Source organism: Carcharodon carcharias, chromosome 12 (assembly GCF_017639515.1).
Source record: "Carcharodon carcharias isolate sCarCar2 chromosome 12, sCarCar2.pri, whole genome shotgun sequence".
NCBI classification, from domain to species: domain Eukaryota; kingdom Metazoa; phylum Chordata; class Chondrichthyes; order Lamniformes; family Lamnidae; genus Carcharodon; species Carcharodon carcharias.
The window spans coordinates 61,685,413-61,702,548 of NC_054478.1; positions in this window are offsets into that span (position 1 = coordinate 61,685,413).

The window sequence follows — 17,136 nt, forward strand, 5'->3', positions numbered from 1 at the left end:
TGTTCCTGGCATGCCCTCCTGCACTCTTCATTAAACCAGGGTTGATCCCCTGGCTTGATGGTAAGGGTAGAGTTGGGGATATGCTGGGTCATAAGGTTACAGGTTGTGTTTGAGTACAATTCTGCTGTTGCTGCTGGTCCACAGCGCCTCATGGATGCCCGGTCTTGAATTGCTAGATCTGTTCGAATCTATCCCATGTAGCACAATGGTAGTGCCACACAACATGATGGAGGGTATTCTCAACATGAAAGCGGGACTTCGTCTCCACAAGGACCGTGCAGTGGTCACTCCTACCGATACTGTCACGAACAGTTGCATCTGCCACAGGCGGGCTGGTGAGGATGAGGTCAAGTATGTTTTTCCCTCTTGTTGGTTCCCTCACCACCTGCCGCAGGCCCAGTCTGGTAGCTATGTCCTTTAGGACTCGGCCATCTCAGCCAGTAGTGGTGCTACTGAGCCACTCTTGGTGATGCACTTTGAAGCTCCCTACCAAGAGTAGATTCTGCGCCCTTGTCACCCTCAGTGCTTCCTCCAAGTGGTGTTCAACATGGAGGAGCACTGATTCATCAGCTGAGAGAGAGTAGTACGTAGTAATGAGCAGAAGAATTCTTTGCCCATGTTTGACCTAACGCCATGAGACTTCGTGAGGTCTGGATTCAATGTTGAGGACTCCCAGGGCAATTCCCTTCCGATTGTATAGCACTGTGCCACCACTTCTGCTTGGTCTGTCCTGCTGATGGGACAGGACATACCCAAGAATGCTGATGGTGGTGTCTGGGACACTCTAAGATATGATTTTGTGAGGGTGACTATGTCAGGCTGTTGCTTGACTAGTCTGTGAGACAGCTCTCCCAATTTTGGCAATACTTGTTAGTAAGGAAGACTTTGCAGGGTCATCAGGGCTGAGTTTGCCATTGTCGTTTCTGGTGCTTAGGTTGATGCTGGGTGGTCTGTCCAGTTTCATTCCTTTTTTGAGACTTTGTAGCAGTTTGATACAACTGAGTGGCTTGCTAGGCCATTTCACAGGACATTTAAGAGACAATTACATTGCTGTGGGTCTGGAGTCACATGTAGGCCAGACCAGGTAAGGATGAAAGATTTCCTTCCCTAAAGGGCATTAATGAATGAAATGGGTTTTTGTGACAATCGACAGTGGTTTCATGGTCATCATTAGACTTTTAATTCCAGTTTTTTTTATTGAATTCAAATTCCACCATCTACCATGGCAGGATTTGAACCCAGGTCCCTGGTGCATTACCCTGAGCCACAGGAAAACATTTCTTGATTGACAGCTCCGGCTCTCTGATCTCTTCTGTTAATTGCACAACATTCATTCACACAAGATTAAGAGGTTTCAAGTGCTCACAGCTTCAGCTATTGAAAATTTAAAGAGTTTGGATGATTGACACTTTTATTGGATTGTAGTAAATAACTTTTTTAAGATAGTGGAAAGTATTGCTGAAAAAAGAGATATGTCTAAGCTTTTCATCTTGGACTCATCAGGACAGTAGCAAGAATACCAATATAAGGAAGAAAACAACAATTTATACATATCATTTTTCACCCTATGTTGGTATTCTTGCAGGTGTCCTGATGAGTGCAAGACAAAAAGCTTAGACATATCTCTTTTTTCAGCAATACTCAAGTTCTGTACTACCAAATGACTATAGTGGAAAGTTACCAACGAATGACTTTTTTTTTAAAGCCTTTTTTTTACATCTTACGGTCACTATCAGGCTCATTACTTCTATACATTGTGTCGTGAATGTATGGGAATAGAAGCATCATAGCTTGGCATTGGGGACTTGGAGGGCCATAGAGGTTGTTTGTAGAGCATGCCTTAGCATGGGGGGAATGAGGCACTCCTTTTGAACTTACCTTTTAAAGGGACCCTTCGTGCAGACTATGGCTCACAACACCTCTGTGGTACCGTGATCCATGACTCATTGAAAACCTGGTCCAATTCCTTGAAAATTATGGAAGACTAGGACATGCCTATTCCAGCAATGGGACTGGCCAGATCAGGAGTGCCGGGTGCTGGCTTTTGACCTGAACCAGCCCATACTCTTAAAAGGCACTCCCGAAAATCAGAAACCCCAGCAATGGGGACCATTTTTAAAGGGCTTCTGAGTCATCCCAACTCAGTGCATATCCAGGCCTTAGGGTTGGCTTTGGAATCCAGGTTGAGTATGGATTTAAAGAAAACTTGAGGAATTGATGGGTATAACTGTGAATGCTATTAGCATTTTCTTCTGAAATAAAGCAATACATGCAAGGTAATAAATAGCCCAGTAATATACTGCAAGAATATTATCTCTCAACACCCTAGCACCAGCCATATAACAATATACATTGCTGTCAGAATGTCAGGGTGTAGGTAGTAAAATGTATTTATTTGCCTAATGCCCTCAAATAAGTTATTGATAGACTCAATGCAAGCATTACTGATGAAAATAGTTTAAGTGTGTTTACACATAGGTGCATACATACAAATTCTTTTAACCATGGGCATATGTAAATCATAAACATGCTAATTAAATACTGATTTCCATGTTAAAAACACAGGCCAAATACCTTTTACTGACTTTCAAGGATAGTGGCACATTGTATAAATATATCAGTTTTCAGCCAGGCTGTTACATGGAACCACCTCACAATGGGAGCAAGTTCATTCTTAGAGGGAGGACAAATCAAGAAGGAGACCCTCTTTTTCCTCCAGAAATTACTGCAGCTCTTTAAAGACAGTCAAATCACAGCTCCCATCAATGAATCAGTAATGACAGAGATAAAAACAAAAAACTGCGAATGCTGGAAATCCAAAACAAAAACAGAATTACCTGGAAAAACTCAGCAGGTCTGGCAGCATCGGTGGAGAAGAAAAGAGTTGACGTTTCGAGTCCTCATGACCCTTCAGTAGAACTGAGTAATATTAGGAGAGGGGTGAAATGTAAGCTGGTTTAAGGTGGGGTGGGGGAGAGAAGTGGGGGGGCAGGGTTGTAGGGACAAGCAAGCAGTGATAGGAGCAGATAATCAAAAGATGTCACAGACAAAAGAACAAAGAGGTGTTGAAGGTGGTGATATTAACTAAACGAATGTGCTAATTAAGAATGGATGGCAGGACACCCAAGGTACAGCTCTAGTGGGGGTGGGGTGGAAAGACTAACAGGGCATAAAAGGTATAGTTTTAAAAATAATGGAAATAGGTGGGAAAAGAAAAATCTATATAAATTATTGGAAAAAACAAAAGGAAGGGGGAAGAAACGGAAAGGGGGTGGGGATGGAGGAGAGTGTTCAATATCTTATTTTTAAATCTATACCTTTTATGCTCTGTTAGTCCTTCTACCCCACCCCCACTAGAGCTGTACCTTGGGTGTCCTGCCATCCATTCTTAATTAGCACATTCGTTTAGATAACATCACCACCTTCAACACCTTTTTGTTCTTTTGTCTGTGACATCTTTTGATTATCTGCTCCTATCACTGCTTGCTTGTCCATACAACTCCCCTCCCACCTTCTCTCCCCCTACCCACCCCCACCTTAAACCAGCTTATATTTCACCCCTCTCCTAATATTACTCAGTTCTGATGAAGGGTCATGAGGACTCGAAACGTCAACTCTTCTCCGCCAATGCTGCCAGACCTGCTGAGTTTTTCCTGGTAATTCTGTTTTTGAATCAGTAATGACGTTAGTCAGGAACTTCCTCAGAGCTGTTCCTGTTCTGCTACTGTGACTTCATTAGAAATGTGAAAATGGCATTTCTGTCACAATTCAAGCAAAGTTACGGCAGTGGAGTGACAGCAGCTCTAAGGAAATTCCAGCCTTTGGAAGCTAGCAATGATTAAGTTAATGCAGATGGTCCCACTCCAGTAATGCAGGAAGTTATAGAGGCAGGAAAGCATCAGAGATGGTATTATTAAGCCAAATAAAAATTGTAAAAACAGAAAATAAAGCAGTTAGCTGTGGGAAATTTAAAGATTGTAACATTTTAAACATCTTCATAATAGGTTTGCATTGTACTTTTGCAATTTGTGATTTCATCTATATCTATTGATTAGATTATAGTCATGTATCTCATTAATAGCTAACTGTTATTCATTAACTAGCAATGAGCTATTGAATTAAAAATAGTTTTGTTTTTTTAGCATCCACTAATTGAATTAGAGCACAACAATGATCAATCTATTAGAGAACAATATTATGGTGTTTTAAGAAAAATGGCTGTTCTCAGTTTTCCATGTAGCTATATTGTAGGGGTGCAGTAGCTTGGTGATTATGTTACTGGACTAGGGTGATCTAGGGAGCTCAAATCCCACCATGGCAGCTGGGGAATTTAAGTGCAGTTAATTCAATTATATTAAGTCTCGAATTAAAAGGCCAATGTCAGGAATGGTCACCACGGAACTATTTGATTGTCATAAAAAAACAAATTTGGTTCATTAATGCCCTTTAGGGAAGGAGGTCTGCCATCCTTACTCAGTGTGGCCTTTATGCAACTCTCAACCCACAAAAGTGTTGTTGACTCTTGCCCACTGAAATGGCTTTGGTAGCTACTCATTGTATTCAGGAAAGTGGCTCACCACCAGATTTGCTAGAAAAATTTGGGATGGGAAATAACATACAGTATATAGGAATATATGAATTAGGAGCAGGAATAGGCTACTTGGCCCCTCCAGCCTGCTCCACCATTCAATAAGATCATGACTGATCTAATTTTAGCCTTAACTCTACATTCCTGCTTACCCACGATAATCTTTCATCCCTTTGCTTAGCAAGAATCTATCTTCTTCTGCCTTAAATACATTCAAATTCTTAGACTCAACCATCTTTTGAGCAAGAGAGTTCGAAGTCTCACAAGCCTCAGATAATTTTTTTTTCCTCATCTCTGTCTTAAATAGGTGACTCCTTATATTTAAACAATGGCGCCAGGTTCTAGATTCTGCCACAAGAGGAAACATCCTTTCCACCTTCACCCTGTCAAGTCTCCTCAGGGTCTTATATGTTTCAATCAAGTCATCTCTTATTCTTTTAAACTCCAGCGGATGCAAGCCTAGCCTGTCCAGCCTTTCCTCATAAGACAATCTGTCCATTCCAGGTATTAGTGTAGTAAACTTTCTGTGCTCTGTGCACTGCTTCCAATGCATTTACATCTTTCCTTAAATAAGGACACCAATACTGTACACAGTACTCCAGATGTGGTCTCATCAATACCCTGTACAACTAAAGCTAACCTCCCTACACTTGTATTCAGAAGGTTTGGGTGGAATGTGGAAATTGAACCCATATTCCCAGGTCATTAGCCTCAGCCTCTGGAATACTAGCCCAGTAACATTGCCACAATGCCAACGTCTCCTAAATACTGTCCTTACTAAAGACACCCATGTCATGTGATTGTATGAGAAAAAACTGCTTGCACATTATATTTATTATCATTCTAATTCCTTTATTTGTAGCTTCACAAATAAGATGCTACATAATGTTTTTTTTTCTATGAAAAATAAGTGTGCCCTGAGATTTTTGTACCTTTATCAGTCATACAACCATTTAAATGGAACTAAAGATATATCAACTAAAACAGATTTTATAGGTTAAAGGATTAACTGGCATCTCTATGCAAAATATTATACTGGCTTAAGGTGGAAGGCAAGTTTCTTTATCCTTTTATTTATTTAGTCCTGTTGCAATCTATTAATTTAATGTGCTTGTTATTTCAGTGGGAGTGCAGCAAATTCTAGAATCAATTTATAACAGTTGAAAATTTATTGATAGGTCAAGAATTAACACCAGAGCAAAATTCAAATTTCCCACAGAATAAGCTGCTTGCTCTATGCTAGACTGTACTGTTACTTCCATATGAGGAAGTGTATAATGTGACATTTTAGATCATGTATTTCTACATACCTAAATAAAAAGCAGGAAGAAATGCTTACATTTCTAAATGCATTTCACAGCCTCAGGACATCCCAAAGCACTCTATAGTCAATGAAATAAAATATATGGGTTGGTTTATTTAGCTCTCAACATTACTGCTTGGATTTCCTGACAAGTATATTAAATTATTTTTCTATGAAAAAATAACAGTGTGTCCTGATATTTTGTACAGTTATCAGGTGTATGTCCATTTAAGTGGAACTCAGGATACATCATTAAAACCAGGTTTTATAGGTTAAAGAATGAACTGACCTCTCCAAAACCTACTTCTTTGACCAAACTTTTAGCCATCCTTTCCTAATATCTACTTACATGACTCAGTGTCAAATAATATTTGATTATGCTGCTGGGGAGCGCCTTGGGATGTTTTACAACATTATAATCACCATATAAATGCAACATATTATCTCAAGTTTTAATGTTTCTTCCATGTAGTCTTCCACATTTGCAGCTATTTGATGCCGTCATGTAGTCATATCAAATCTTCTGAATGTAGCTTATCTTGTTCATTGATTATTTGAGATTTCCTCATGAGTGCAATCAATGACAGATAGGGACACTGATTCATCTACACTGGGTTGACAGGCAGTGGGGGGTAGTTAGGGAGCAAAGGTGACACTGGCATTGAGGAGCACCAAGAAAGAAGTCTAGAATCTTATACTGCTGAGATAGATTTCATGGTCTAGCAGTACTTTGAGGAGATCAATGACCTAGAAGCTTAAGAATATAACATAAAAAAGGGAGCAGGAGTAGGAATTTGGCCCCTCAATCCTACTGCACCACCTAATGTCATGGCTGACCCTCACCCTTAACTCCATTTTCCTGCTTGATTCCATATTATTTGATGCCCTTTGAGTTCAAAATTCTATCAATCTCAACCTTTAATATACTCAACCATTAAATGCTCACAGTTCTCTGTGGTAGAGAATTCCAGCTCCCAGGTGCAGAAAGGCAGGGGTGGGGGTTTGTAAAATTGGGCGTCATGACAGGGATGCAATCTCTGGTGCCTACCTGGCCCTGTCCTTCCCTGCTATCATTTTACCTGTTGTAGTGATTAAAGATCTAGCCTTTTCCTACTGCCTATTAGGGGTCACATGATTGTTCTTGTAGACTTTGACGAATGAGCCCTAAGTGCGGGTAATTGAGGGACATGACTTTCTAGTTGAGGACCTGGTTCAATCATTTAGCTTCTGAAAAGCTCTCTGTAATAAAATTATATGTTTCAAGTAGACACCTGTCTGGTACATTAAGTATTACATTTGGCGCAAAGGTAAAATAGCTCCAATGCTGCACCTTGACTTGTGAATGTGAGTACCTGAGTCCTTAAGAAAGAAAGTATACTCACCGGTCATGCCATCCTTCGGCAGAATCGGCCCTTATGAAGCATTTATGCTTGACTGGAGACAGAATGTAGAGTGCCTAGGTTTTTATTTTGTGGTGAACGAAATTACCATGGAGGAGAAGCAGAAAGCAATCCTTATGAGTGTATGCGGTAGCAAGACATATAGGGCGGAATCGTCCCAGATTTACACTAAGTGCAATAGCAGGTGGGAAAAACAATGTTTTTCCTGCTGGCTGCAATGGCAGCTTTTCACGCCGTATCATCCCAAACCCACTGCGTTAATTATGCACTCAGGATACACGCTATTTTGATGGTGGGTGGGCTCCGATTCGCCTGCTATACCATCGCCTTGCCTCTTCATCATGCCAAGCACCACATTTAAAGTACAGCCGCGCTCAGTGATTCCACTGAGGACTGCAGCAAAGAAGACATGGCCCCAAAAAGCAAGAAGACTGCAGCTCCTTGCTGCCTTTTGGACACCATGGAGGTCCCCCCTCTGGCCGCAGGAGGGGCAGCACTTTGACTTGGTAGGTGATGGCAGTGGTGATCAGTGCCAATGCTGCACAGAAGAGGTTGGCCATCCAATGCAGATAGAGAATGAATGATCTCATCTGCGCAGCCATATGGCAACCATCTCATTACTCTAAACTCACACACTCAAGTCCATCACACATTCACTGGCACCTCACTCACCGCCAGCTCAAGGAACATCGTCACCCATTCTCACATACATACCCTCTTATATCTGTCTGGCCTCATCTCCTCTGGAGGCTGCCTCCTAAGGCATCAGCATCTTGAGGCCACTTGCACAGATCAACATGTGCCCCCACACACACCATAGATAACCCCATCCCCAGTGCAACCCTTGTCCTGCAGCCTGTTCCCTTGATTGAGGCCACTTCTCCCCCTTCCCAACAGCCATCCACATACTGCTGGTCTGGTAGGTAGAGACCTGCCATAAGCCCTCCTAAAAGTGATGTGGTGCTGCCTGTAAAGCCTGGCACTGATGACTGCGAGTGCTGGCCGTAGCAAGGTAGGCAAACAAACCTTGAAGCCTCAAACAAAGTGCAGCCTGCCAAGTGCACGACTTATATATGCTATTATGAAACACGTATTGTGTTTTCCCATCAAAGCGGAGAGATGATCCAATGGTGGGAGAAGCGTCTGGCGGGCTGACCTTATAATGATATGCTGATGTATTACAATGAGGTTCCCGACATCCATTGGTGGGGAACGCGGCCCGCCATTGACGGGCTGAGCGGACGATTGGAAACTGGTTTCACTACATCGTGAAACTGATTTTTGGCCTTCTCATCATTTTGTCCACTCACGTCACCGGACACAACCAATGCAGTAGGCACGGAAAACCCGGCTACAATCTCATCCGCAGTCTGACAGCAGCGAAGCGAGAGACAGTCTCTGCTGCTACAACAGCAAAAAGCCCTAGTCGAAGCATTGCAGCAACATCTACGAAGTTAGCATGTTATGTATGTGGGGTAACCACGTACCAGACACCTGCAGATTCAAAGAGGTAGAATGCCATTACTGCCACAAGAAAGCTGTAATCAAGCAACGCAGGGCAATATCAAGACAGCTCATAATACAGCAGACTAAAATGATTGAAGTGAATAACATAACAGAACCTGAAGCTGCTGATACTGATACCTATCCCCTGTACAATTTCAAAGCAGTGAAAACTGAACCTTTAACCGTCACAATTCAGGTGAATGGGAAGTCACTTGTAATGGAGGTATACACGGGGTAGCCTCAACCATAGTGGTAGGAGAACACACATTTAAATACCTAAATGAACGTACCCAGCCACTGAATCTGGTGTGAACAATGACTCAATTGAAGACAAACACTGGAGGATCCATACAGGTAAAGGGCATCGCCACAGTACTTGTGTCCTACAGGCAACAGACAGCCCAGCTTCCAGTGACCATAGTGACAGGTGAAGGACCTAGTCTTCTGGGCTGAGACTGGTTGCAAAAAATTAAGCCCAACTGTTCTGAAATATTTCAAGTGATAACAGGAGGAGTTCCTGAGCTGCAAAAGGAATATGACAGTGTATTTCAGAATGAATTAGGAGAATCGAAGTACCTTCACAGGATGCAAGGATCCCTCAAGTCAGAGTTGGCTCCACTGGAAAATCATGAAGCGAAACAAAATGAACTTTGTGCCACTCTGGACAAACTGAAGAAGCGGTTGGCGGAGAAGACTCAGAAATGTTCAATGTTCCAGGAGGAAGCCAAGAGACACAAGAAAGAGATTGAAGAGCTGAAGAATCAGCTGAATGAAACAAAAGAGGCAATAGAAGGAAAAGTCATGGAACTTTCCAAGATGCAAGTGGACAATGAAGCCATGGGTAGCTCAACTACTGAACTGAAACAAGCTAAGATATCAGCGGAGAGAAATTTGGCCGACTGTGAAATCAAAATGAAGGACAAGACAAAACTTTGTGGCAAACAGAAGATGAAAAGGCAGAAATCAGATCAAAAAGGCCAATCGGTTATGTCTCCAGAACCCTCTCTGCAGCCGAGAAGGCTGCACAACTAGAAAAGGAAGATTAATCGGTGATAATCAGAGTGAAGAAATTCCACCAGTATCTGCATGGATGACATTTCACCATTGTGTCAGACAATAAACCATTAATGGGTTTATTCAGTGAGGATAAAGTCATTCTGCCAATAGCCCCAGCAAGAATTCAACATTGGGCTTTGATATTATCGACCTATGAGTATACCTTTATGTACTGTCCTGGCCTGCTTATTGTAAATACAGATGCACTCAGTTGTCTTCCATTACCAGATAACATTGTACATATACCTTTGGAGCACCAGTTTGTAAAGGGCACAGTAGACAATGACACAACATTTAAGAAGTATTTAGATGAGCACTTGAAACGCCATAGCACACATGGCTACGGGCCAAGTGCTGGAAAGTGGGATTAGAATAGATAGATGCTTGATGGCCAGCATGGACACAATGGGCCCAAGGGCCTGTTTTTGTGCTGTATAGCTCTATGACTCTATGACTCTGTGATGTGTGACACCCTCAGCAGACCAGTCCAGGCACCGGAACCGCACCTTCAGTATCCCGATGGTTTGCTCCACCAAGTTGCGAGCTGCAGCATGAGCTTCATTATAGCGTCGCTCTGCTGCAGTCTGAGGCACATGGGTGTCATTAGCCACTGTCTCTGCGGACACGGACAATATGGCCCACCTGGTTAACGACAGTGGGAAGGCAGGTTGCGGTCATCTACTCGGTCCAGCTGCGTTTCCTGCCAACGGTTGGCGGGGGAGCTCATTGTAATACATCAGCATCCCATTAAAAGGCCATCCCACCAGGCTCTGGACCCCCACTGGATCGACTAACCATGTAAGCAGAAAAGCACGCCAACATGTTTCACAACAGCACATAGGTGAGATGCACTTGGCAGCTTTCACTTTGGGGGAACTGAGATGAGTGAACAGCATCGTTTTCCACAGCTCACCGGGGTCACATATTGCTTTGCAGGCTACAGGGGCACCTGGGGGCCTGGGTGAGGCGCCGTCCTGCCCTGGAGGTGACTGTTTTTGGGTGGTGGTTGTGTCCGGGGGCAACTGCTGCCCTGGCATTGGATCCCACACACAAGCAAGCGAAGTGCGAGGCAGGGCAGTCGAGGGAAGTGGCCAAACAGTAGGGACACCCATATAAACTGTCCACTCCTCTGCAACTGAGACAGTTCAGGCGCAGCAACAGTGATAGGATTGGGGTTGGGCTCCTAGCCTGTCGGTCCATGCAAACAATGCGGAGTAACCAATGTGCCACCAAGCCCTCCAGACCTTACCCCCCCACCACCCCTACACAGACTGAGTCTGCGACCACTTTACTGGACCATGCAGCAGTTGGACTGCACAAGTTGTACAATCTCCTCGCCAATGCTGGCCATGTAGCAGTCCCTGCTGGAGGTGCTCACAGCCCCTTGCAACCTCAGCACCCTGGTTTGGACCAGTGTCCCCCATGTCCCCATGTTTCAAGTTGAGAGGGCAGCCATGCAGTGCACTCATCTCTGGCCATCCGAAGGGGGGGGGGGGGGGCGGGGGCAGCACCTCCCGGGAAGGGTTAAGGGGTGGTCACCCAGGGCCAGGAAAGGTGTTAAGTGCACCCATGCTAACCATGTCTCTCTCTCTTTCATGCTGCAGGATCATGGATCTTGGTGACCTAGCCGTATGCCTAATGGCCAACAGAGGCCATAGAAGATGGAGGAGAGAGCGACTGAGGCTCCTGGCAGCGCAAAGGCAGGAGCAGCAACCTCATGAAGAAGGGGCAGCAGGGACTCCCGCAAATGCTGCCCAGGAGCAACAGCGAGCTATGGCTGGTCAGCGCCTAGCAACACCCAGGGCCTGTCATTCCTGCAGATGACTGAGAACCAGTGTCACCAAACACTGCACGTCTAGGGACTCTGGTCACTCATATCTGCCACTTATTGCAGGACTTGGCGTAAAGGGGACATGGAGGACATCCACTGCCAGGCGTAGTGAAAGTGACCATGGTGCTCAATTTCTATGCCAGTGGCTCCTTTCAGGGTTCCACAGGTGACATCTGTGGAATCTCAAAATCTGCCACTCACAAATGCGGTCATAGATGCCATCTTCTTGAGGGCACACAACTTTGTGCATTTCGCCAGGCACTGGGACAGCCAGGAGGCAAGGGCCTTTGGATTCGCCCAAATCTTGGGTTTCCCACAGGTGCAGGGTGCGATTGACTGCATCCATATGGTGCTCAGGTCTCCGTTGCTACACATAGTGGACTACATCAACTGCAAGGACTTCCACGCACTGAATGTGCAGGTGGTCTGCAACCACCAGATGCACACCCTACACGTGTGCGTATGGTTTCCAAAGAGTGTGCATGATGCCTATATCCTCGGTCACTTGCAGACCCCTGCAGTCTTCCAGGGTCCACAGAGGCTGCATGGATGGCTCCTTGGGAAAAAGGGCTATCCGCAGAGACAGTGGCTAATGACACCCATGTGCCTCAGACTGCAGCAGAGCGACGCTATAATGAAGCTCATGCTGCAGCTCGCAACTTGGTGGAGCAAACCATCGGGATACTGAAGGTGTGGTTCCGGTGCCTGGACTGGTCTGCTGAGGGTGTCACACATCACAGAGCCATAGAGTCATAGAGCTATACAGCACAAAAACAGGCCCTTGGGCCCATTGTGTCCATGCTGGCCATCAAGCATCTATCTGTTCTAATCCCACTTTCCAGCACTTGGCCCGTAGCCATGTGTGCTATCGCGTTTCAAGTGCTCATCTAAATACTTCTTAAATGTTGTGTCATTGTCTACTGTGCCCTTTACAAACTGGTGCTCCAATGGGGAGACAATCTGGCTGAGGAGGAGATGGAGGAGCTGGATGTCTCCTTGGATGAGGACGTCCTTGGTGGTGATGATGGTGAGGATGAGGCTCTCGCTCTGGCTAGACAAGGCAGGCACACTTGGGAGGCCCTCATAGGTGCCGTTTTGTGGAGAATGATGATGACATGCAGTGAGGTGTCCCCATAGATCCTCACATCACAGTTGTGAATGTTTGACTTTAGTCTGGCTTATGGCAGTGCCAAAAGCCCCTGTGAGAATGCTCCTGTCATGGAGACGCAGTGGAGGCCCTAATTGTCGCTCGTTCGCAGGAGGATGAAGACAACATGCAGTGAGGATACTCCATGAATCTTCACATAGCCTCTGAGAATGTCTGAATGAGGGCAGCTCACTTGTGCTGCATGATCAGAGCTATCTCAAAGACGTAGCTGTGAAACTTTAGACGCACCCAATGCTGTGTCTGCCTTCACCACCTGAGCCCTTCAGGAGCTGGAGCGATGGGGGCCAGCCCCACCTTAAATGTCCTGAGAGCACACAGAGAGAATGCGAGAACTCTGGCACCTGCCCACAACATTCTAGCAGCAATGACCAGCATTGCCAAGGAACAGGCATCAGTAATGTTTCCAGGGAGAGTGAGGCCTGAAGGCTTCACAGAACATAGGGAAGAGGCCATGGTCTGAGACTCCTGCCTTTTATCTTGTGCAGAAAGGTTTCACATCTGAGTGACAAGAACACTGCTCATCAGAACAAGGAGCCACAGGCAGGGTGACATTCTTAGGAGCTTATCGACATAGTGAACATTATGTAACAGTGACCAACACTTGTGCCCAGGCTGTGCAACTACCTTTCCTTAACTGTCCTAACCCTGTTGCTAGGTCTTGATTCTCCTTGGACATACACAGAGGAGGTGGAAGTGCCCTATTCGTGATGATTTTGGCGGGCGTCTTCTGGAGGGCCGAGACTTGGAGGTTCCCGGCCTGCTTTCGGAATCCTGCTGTGTGGCAGTGGCACCCTCCTCGGCCTGTGAACCTGGAGCTGCGGAGGTCACAGGAAGAGGAGATTCGGGTGGACCGGATACTCCCAGAGCCACCTGGGGGATGACCCTGGGGTGCGCACATGCTGATCCTCCTTCCTATGGATGCTTGAGGGCCCCTGGCTAACTCCTTGAGGGGAAGGGCTAGCTGACGTGAGATCGAGCTGCCTGGCACCCCTCTTGCGTTCACACTGTTGGAGGCCAACTATGTGGCATCAGCGATGGAGTTCACCCCATGCAGCAGTGCAGGAGCAATGTTCTGGATGAAGGTCTCCATGGTGGCCGCCACCCTGCCAGTGTTGACCTCAGTGTGTTGGCATGCAGGTGCTATCACCGCAGCCTGAAGGTGGATGGGCTCCTCCGTTGTGCCTTGCAACCTGAGGAGTGCAGCAGACATCCCTTCCTGTTGTTCCCTAGCTTGCCTTTGCAGCCCCAGCAACTGTGACATGACTGGGTCCAGAGGTTCATCATCTGACTCAGACTCAACAGGTTCCCGGCCTACAGCAGTCCTCTGAATGTTGGGGACCTAAGAAGACCTTGCCCCTGCCTGCTGTGGATCAGACTGTGCACTGTGGTTGCCAGTATGTGTTCCAGTGCCTATTCCAGAGCTAGGTCCAACTGAGGTGTATGTCTCTGCACTGGTGGAGGGTGTGGGTGAGCGCTGTGACAGAACATCAAAGAGGGTGCCTCTAGATTCCTCTTCGGAGGGTTCTTCGGGCCTTGATTGGAGGGACTGGGTCATGGGCTGTTGGCTGTTTGGCAGATGTGCCTGCGAAAGCAAGGAGAAATCATTAGCACATGGCAGCGGCCTGTGAAAGAGGACACATCACTCACAGCATGGTTGTCTGATGGATGTTACACTGCTGGATCCTCACTTGGTAGAGCAACACCAACCTCACCGTCAGCACAGGAAGGGTCCAGATCCTCACTGGCCAGCTGGACGGCTCTGTTTTCAAAGCCCATGAGGACCTTCATTTCAGGGATTCCTCCACCAGTCTGTGGTCTCTCTCTCTTGTTGTGTGCCAGCTTGTCCTGCATGGATAGGGATGGAAAATGTGTAAGCAGGATGCCTTCTGGGCCAGGTGATAGATGTTCTTAGCCCATGCAGGTGGTGAGTGGCCCCATGGATAGGCTGAGGACAATGAAGGTGTGTGTGAGAGAGTGAATAGTTTTATCTGCTCTACCACTTGAGGTTCTCCCACTTTATTGACATGATCAGGAATTGCAGCATCAGGTACACCAGGCAGTTCAGGGATTGACAGCTCTACAGAGACATCAGGTATGTCTATTCTAGGGCGATCTGTCACCTCAGGGATTAATGATTCGATGTTAATCACAGGCGAAATAGCTGGTTGTTGGAATGTCTCTTTACTCCTAAAATGATCCACATGTTTTTGAACAATTCGCTCTTCCACCTGGAAGGACAAGGGACCAGTTTCTTGGACAATTATACCAGGAACCCAACAAGGTCCAATTTTCAGTTAGTTTTATCTAACTGAATAAGGAAAGCACCTGACAGACATAATCATTAATCACCTGACTTGTACTGAATGTATATGTTGTGGATTAAAATGTTCTTCATAAATAGGAAATGTAAAAAAAAACCTAAAGGGGGAGGAAATGTAATGATTTAAGATATAGCCTTTTCCACTGCCTATCAGGGGTTGCATGATTGTTCTTGTACTGTTGTAGTCCCAGTAGTGGCCATTGCTCCCAGTGCTCGTAAAAGAGAGCCGGTTGGCTGGAAGATCTCAGAGGTGGGACGTCCTCCCTGATGGGTGGGCATGGCCAGTCTGAAGCCAATTAACTGCCTGATGGCCTTTAAATGGCTGTTGCGTGATGCGGTTAAGCACAGATGGGCTCCTCCCATCCCCGAATTTTACTCTAGGTGGTGGGGACCTGGGATAAATGGGCCATTCTCAGGGTGGCAAGCTGTAACTAATGGAGTGCCACAGACATCAGAGCTGGAGCCTCAATTATTTACAATCTGTATTGATAACTTGGATGAAGGAACCAACTGTTTTGTAGGTAAATTTGCTGGCAGTACAAAAATAGGTAGGAAAGCAAGTTGTCAGGAGGACACAAAGGGATGTATAGAAGTTAAATGAATGTGCAAAAATTTTCCAAATGGAGTATAATGTGGAAAAATATGAGGTTGTCCACTTTGGTGGGAAGAATAGGAAAGCAGAATATTATTAAATGGAGAGAGACTGAAGAATGCTATGGGCTATGGTACAAAGGGTTCAGGGTGTCCTTGCATAAGAATCACAAAAAGTTAGCATGCAGATTCAGCAAGTAATTAGGAAGACAAATGGAATGTTGACATTTATTACAAGGGAGATAGAATGTAAAAGTAGAGAAGTCTTGTTACAACTCAGAGCTTTGGTGAGACCATATGTAGCATACTGTGTACCATTTTGGCCTCCTTATTTAAGGAGGATAGACTTGCATCGGCGGCAGTTCAGGAAAAGTTCACTAAGGTTGATTCCAGAGATGAGGGATTTGTCTTCTGAAGGAAGGTTGAGCAGGTTGGGTCTATACTTACTGGAATTTAGAAGGATGAGTGGTGATCTTATTGAAACATATAAGATACTGAGGGGGTTTGTCAGGGTAGATGCTGGGAGAATGATTCCCATCGTGGGGCACTTTAGAACTAAGGGGCACATTTCCAAAATAGTATGTATCCCATTTTAGACTGAGATAAGGGAGAATTTCTTCTTCAGAGAGTCATTAGTGTTTGGAATTTTCTTCCCCAAAGAGCAGTGGAGACTGAGTCATTGAATATTTCGAGGCTGAGTTAGACAGAGTGTTGATTGACAAAGGAATCAAAGGTTATGGGGACAGGTGGGGAAGTGACATTAAGGCCACAGTCAGATCAGCCATGATCTAATTGAATGGTGGAGAGGCTTAAGGGGACAAATGGCCTACTTCTGCTCCTATTTCTTATTTCCTAATGACTCCGTTCTCAGCATAGAATTCAGCCCCAAAGATGCACAACCCTGTGACTGAAAAATTTCTCTTCACCTCAGTCCAAAATGGCCCTCCTGTTATCCTGAGGCTATGCTCCCATTTCTAGACTTTCCAGCCAGGGAAAACAGTTTCTCAGCATCTACCCAGTCAAGCCCTCTCAGAATCTTACATGTTTCAATGAGGTCAACTCTTATCCTTCCTGCTACCCAACATTGGAAGAAGGGCTATGTGACCTAGGAGCACAATAGTGTTGGGGTATGAGGAGCGTTGAGGCAGGTCCCAGAGTCTGTAATAACTGGGAGGGAAGTTCAAGGTTTGGTAAAATCATAGGGAAACCTTGAGATCTAGGAGGGCTGAGATTATTGACTAAGGAACACTTAAGGGGCCCAAGTCTGGTTGTATTATGTAGGTTGCTGGGGTCTAGCAGTATTGGAGAGGTAGCTAGCTTTCTTTTACAAGATGGTTTTCTTGACTGGTCATTCAGGATGGGTTGTTTTCGGA